Genomic DNA, 6,159 nt, shown 5'->3' on the forward strand with positions numbered 1-6,159 from the left:
TGTCATATTTTACAATGTTGTTGAGGAAAAGCTCTCCGGGATTTATGAAGGCATTTCAATAAGGAGAGATCATTTCAAAGACCTGAACATGAATTATTGAGATAGAGAAATGAATTTATTTGGCAATTAGACTCCAATGATCCATCATTGCAAAACAGAATCCCAGCAGTGATCGGACTTAGAACAGGACCCCCAGAGTCTAGAGATGCTGGTGGTGGTGAACATGAAGACTGAAGCTTGGATGGAGCTCTGACTGAGGTGTCTGTGAGGTGGACATGAGGAGGAGGTGGGTTGCATGAATGAGAGACTGAATTGGAGAATGACGAAGAGTATAGATTTAAACCATGGAAAGTGGAGACTGATTGGCTCAAATAAGGCGGGGAAGAAGATAAGTAATGATGTCAGTATTGAGATTGACAGAGTGGGAAAGTGGTAGTGATGTAAAGAACAGAGAAACAGCCTAATGTCCAGATGAGTGATTACAGATCTTCCTCATTGAACTTATCCATAAGCTTCATTTCAGGTTTCCACTGTCGTGTCTACACATAATAGAAAATTCAACCAAGAAACAATTTTAAATTGTATCTTTGTATTTTGGTCAATCTGCCACAAAATTCCTAATTTGTTTCCATTTCTTTGACTGAATCCATGAAAGGTTACATAATTTGACAGATGTAGAATAGGGTTTTTCTACCAATAAGCTATTTCCCAAATTCTATTAGGCAAAAACGTTGCCTACTGGACAAGTGGAGACAAAATAAGAAGTGATATTAAAAAACTACAGCTGGTGAACAGTATCTGGAAGTCATGTCCTTTAGTAGAAAAAAACTTCTGCAAAGACCTGACACGGCACCTGAAGGATGCACCTGCCCCATCAGAAATCCTCTCAGTGGAAGGTTGAAAAAGGAGTCATTCTTAAGGAAGGGAAACAGAAGGGAAAGGAAAAGGCTGAGGCTAAAAATCAGGTCTTGAGTTATTAATCTCACTCATCATCAATATGTATGGAGTAGGTCAGGAGAGAGGTACAAGAGTGTCAACGGCCATCTATAAAACACAGAGCAGATTCTATCATGTTTTGGGGATGCCATCAGGAATCTTGTCAAAAGTGATGGAATAATAAACATAGAAAATTACAGTCAGATTCCAATCCACACTACAATACCATCTGGAAATCTCATCTCATTTGTCAGCACAACAATGTTCTCAAACACACAGTCAGTGCAAAAAATGCATGACTGAATAGTAAAAACACAAAGTGGAACAATATCAGTCTATTGGCCTCCCCAGAGCAGATCGTGACAGAGAGTGGAACAAAAACGCAGAAACATCCAAAGAAGAGCTTTGAATGTTCTTCAGGTTTAGGCTATATTGAATGATAAAGGCAGCCATACCAAATATTGACTCCTTAGAACTGTAAAAGATGTTTTTGACTTCATGTTTCCAGATTCTCGTTCATGCTTGCACGTTTTAAGAAATTGCCACACCTATTTCCTATTTTTCTGTTTAAAAAATAAATAAAGGAGGAATGGCTAAAGACCTTTGTACTGTAGTGAATATTGCATTTTTATAGTACTTATTATTGGCAAAATATTTGATATGTATACATGATATGCGTCCATCACACCTTTTGCCAAGTCATCAACTGCTAGTCTTATCGCAGTCTTATATTTTAAAACCTAGCGGATCATATGCTTCATAAGTAACTGGAATAACAGCTTCATGCTGTAAAAGAAGACATCATCCAAAGAAAACCTACACTCAAAGTGTTGAACAAGGTCAGCAAGTCAAGAGGCTTTCACTTTATGCTACATCAACAAATCTCTTACGCTGAGAAAATCCAAAGAGTAGCTCAATGAAATCCAATGAACTCAATAGGGTAAAAATTTCTTTTGCTTCTTTTTGAAGCGCTTGGGAAAATTAAGCATAATAAACAGGAGACCCCCCCCCCCTTAAAGGTCCACAACAAACACAAATATTCTCAGCCTGGCCGTTGCTTTATTGACGGTCAGCTGGTTCCCATTAGAAAGGCTTTGTGAACTGCTCTCTCTTCTCAAGAGTCCCAAACAAACTGACCCTCAACTATTTGTCTCCCTCTAACCCCTTTCAGCATCCATCATGCTTCTCCAAGCAATATCCATGGATACCACCAGACCTTCATGAAAAAGGGTTTGGTGTTCGTGACCTCTTTGACCAACTGATGTTGTGACAAAGCTACCTAGGTGTATATGGTGTTGAATGATTGCAGGACATAAATATTCCGTTGTTTCTTGTTGACTGAAGACACGTTTCCTGCAACATCTTTTCTTAAAGGAGTTGATGGGCATTTCGGTAAATTAGCTGATTTGATTTATTTCTTCCGCTTCCACACTTTTCTGTGCAATAAGAGTCAGAGGTGTACAGTACACCTCATACTCTCACTGATTTTTCTATTTTCTAACTTCTGTCCTGTTTATTTAATAGTGTTCATTGCAACCTTTGGTACTTCGTTAAAAAAAAGACAAATTATTAAACAGGTTTTTGCTGGACTACTTTCTTTGGGAGCATTAACTTGAGACTTGATAGCACTCCACTGGTACTTTGGTAACATTAATAAAGTCATTTTGACTCACTGGCTGTGCTGACTGAAGATAAATGTTTGTTCAAGACTTCTCGCAGTTATTTATAAAGTCACCTTTATAAGTGCTATTTTCCCAAGCAGATTTGGTGCCTAACTAACAAGGTACTTTGGTCTTCTCCCTTATTTCCAAAGGGGCTGCCATAGTGGAAGGATCCATATGTTTGATTTGGCACAGATTTTCATGCAATCCTCTCTTTTATCCAGGCTTAAGATGGACATTCACAGTACACTAACTAGTAACAACCTGAGGTTGGTGCTTAAACACAAAGTTAAAAAAGCTACTACTACACTGCACGTAGTAGAGTAGAGATCAAAAAAGGAGTTTCTGAGTAAAAATGTGCTGATGGTGACAAGTGAGAGATGAAAAGATGGAATTTTTCCTTTTCTTCACCAAACAAAGTTGGTCAGACCTGCAGGACTGAGAATCCTTTGTTGAGTCCTGGCCCTTGGGGCTTACTCATGCTCTCAGATGGCCCCATCTGGATCAAAGGTTCACCAGTTCTTCCCTGTCCTTCTTACTTCCTGTGATCAAAAAGGCTCAGACAAGAACAGATAGAAGAAGAGATACATACAAACTTTATTTTTTAGAGAGCAAAGGTTTAAAAGAAAGGTAAGTGAAGGCAACTATGCCAGGTGTGAGATTTGGGGTGGGTGCAGTGGTGGTGATCATAAGGGACTCAAAGACCTGAACATGAACACCCACCAACAAAGCTACCATTCATCCTCCTTCCCCTAATGGAAAACGTTTCCCTCCTGACGCTGAAAAAAGAGCAAGGGGCAAGTCTGCAAAGACAACAGACAGGGAGAGGTCTCCGCCGCTGTGGATTAAGATCTGCTCGCTGTGAGCCACATACAGATACTCACAGAGTCAAAAGTAACCAGGCATCTGCACCAGAGAGTGCAGAGCAGGGAGGAAATGAAAGGCCCACTCTTATTCCTCTGTGGGCAGAGGGATCATATGGCCTTGGAGGCCAGGGGGACCTGTTGCATTCCTCTGCCTGCTCAAATTGGCCTTTGTGGTGCCGCTGGACACGAAAAATGTAAATCCAGATAATTTTTAATGCAAGATATAGAGTTCTGTGTGATTATTTCATTTCTTCCCCTCCAATCAAGTATGTTTTACTGCTTCACTGCAAAGAGTTTAACCAAATGGCAGCTAACATGACTTGACACTATTCAAAAAGTGCCAACCTCTCTGTAGAAATACTGAGAAAGCAATTGTTTTAAACAAGCCATTATGGTCTTAATCACTACTTCTGTGTCCTCTAATACATGGTCAGTTTGGAGATAATTGCTCCTTTAACTGCTTTGTCATTAAGATTTGAAGGCTTTGACGTTTGCTGGGTGGCTGTTGATGGACAGTTAAACGCCCTCCTGCCCTGCACGTCTCTGGACGTGTTGAATTGGACTTTGGAGCTTGTGTTAAAAGAGAAGAACTTGATGTTTTTCCAGGCACACGGTTTTACTGAATTTGTTTCAGTTTAATTGTGTTACACTGAATCCTGATTTAGATCTATGACACGTGTGCAGTGCATACAATGCATACTTACACCATCTCCAACAAATGTAACTGTACAATGCAGCTATGCTGACCACAACAACTGCATCTGATCTTCTTCTTATGAAACAAAATGCAATTTGTTATAGGCTATAATTTCATCGGGGTTGTTCACGATGCTGACACAACAGCCTGTATCCTGCCATTACACTTAATTGTCATAGCTCTGCCAACATAAATTCAATTAGTTTCAGTACACTGAATCATGGGTAAAGAGAGCACATTAGAAAGGTGAAGATTTGTTGTTTCTTTCCACCTTTAAAAAAAAAAATTAAGGGCTATTGGCTTTTCTACTTGGAGCACTCAAAGTGCTTTACACAACTTGTCTCATTCACCCATTCATGCAAGCACTTTATCCCTGTGCTCTTTCTATGTAAGTGCTTCTATCTAACATTCAGACACATTCATGCTGCGATAGATGCATCAGAGAGCAACTAGGGGTTAGTATCTTGCCAGCCTTGGCATGCAGATCTTGATCGAACCACCAAACTTCTGATTAGTAGGTGACCTGCTCTACCACCAGAGTTACAGCCATCCTGCGGTGAGATCACTGCTACACTATAAAATCAGCATGAAGAGCACAGAGGTTGCACTGCACTGAGTTTGGTAAAGAAGTCAGAAACCAACAACTAGGCAGGGATCTGTTACGCGGCTTTGTAAAGTCATTAACGGCGACTGAACTATTGCAGTGCACAGTTTTGGAGCAGTTTTGGACTGAAATGTTATTTAAATGATTTGATTATAAAAAGAAAAAAATCTCTAAAATTCGTTTTTGAAGTGTTTTCTGTACCAGGCTTTAGACTTTCTGCCCTAAAGATGGTCTGTCAGGATGGAGGTTTAAGCTGCGTGGAATACCCTGTGTACATAAGATGTCAGTTACAGATTTTGCATTTTGAAATTCAGTCTTTGCAGCAATCATCGGAAGAAAATGTGACTAATGTTCTTGCAGCTTTGGCAATATGTAATTTCCTCCTTAAGAATCACAATTTTAATGCTAACAATATAATGCTCAGCTCAGCATAAAAGCTGCTCCTAATAAAGAAACTGGAGTCTTATCTTGTTAGAAGCCTACACATTAGAATGATGGACACCAAAATGACTGAGCTATAGTGAAGCATCCATCACCGGACTGCTTGCAGGAAGTTTAAAATTTACATGTTTTTAACAACCAAAACACAATCCCTCTTCATCTTATGAATGAGTTTGTAGAAAGTCTGTTTAACTTGGAAACAGATTTGCTTCTGAAAAGATGCAAAGACACAGATGAAGGAATGATCAAAAGGGAGAAAGGGCTTTGGGTGGCCCCTGAGCTTCCGATTGTCCCATATTGTGTTTTGGAAAAAGTTACTTTGTTTGGTGGTCTGAGTTTTCTGAGGGCACTAGTCTGATCCGGGACATCCTGTTTCCTGAGTCAAAGACATTTGCGTTTTCCCTTCTCTGTCCTGGGGTGCTGCCCACAGGGCTGGAGAAACTTGAAGGATTTGGCTGTTTATGTTTTTAATAAAAAAGTGTTTGTTGTAATTGGAAGCAAGGAAGGTTCATATGTAAGATAATTGCAGTAATCAGGTCAATAAATGTAAGAGTTGCTGTCAGTGTGTAAAATACTGTGGTGATGAAGGTTATTTGATAATCAGCTTGATCTTTTTTTTACATTTTAGATTTAACAGAAGACAGTCTGCTAAAAGAAACCAACATGAGAATGTTTCACTGATACAAGTACAATCCTAATTCATTCTTTTGTGGTTCGCTTAGGTTTAGCATGCCAGATAAGACAGAAGAAGAATCTCTTGCCAGGTGGTCCAAAAATATAATTTTAATTAGTTGGATACAATAGTGAAAAAAACTTGTCATGGACACCAAAATCCCCAAGACCTGTCAAAATATTGATTCCCTAAAACGATATGGAAATATAATGACTATTTTCAAATAGCACAGATTTACTTAGAATCCACAGACAATTCTCTTCTATATTATTACAAAACCC

The sequence above is a fragment of the Pundamilia nyererei genome, unplaced genomic scaffold, assembly GCF_000239375.1.
Source record: "Pundamilia nyererei isolate P.nyererei 1_Seehausen unplaced genomic scaffold, PunNye1.0 scaffold00096, whole genome shotgun sequence".
NCBI lineage: Eukaryota > Metazoa > Chordata > Actinopteri > Cichliformes > Cichlidae > Pundamilia > Pundamilia nyererei.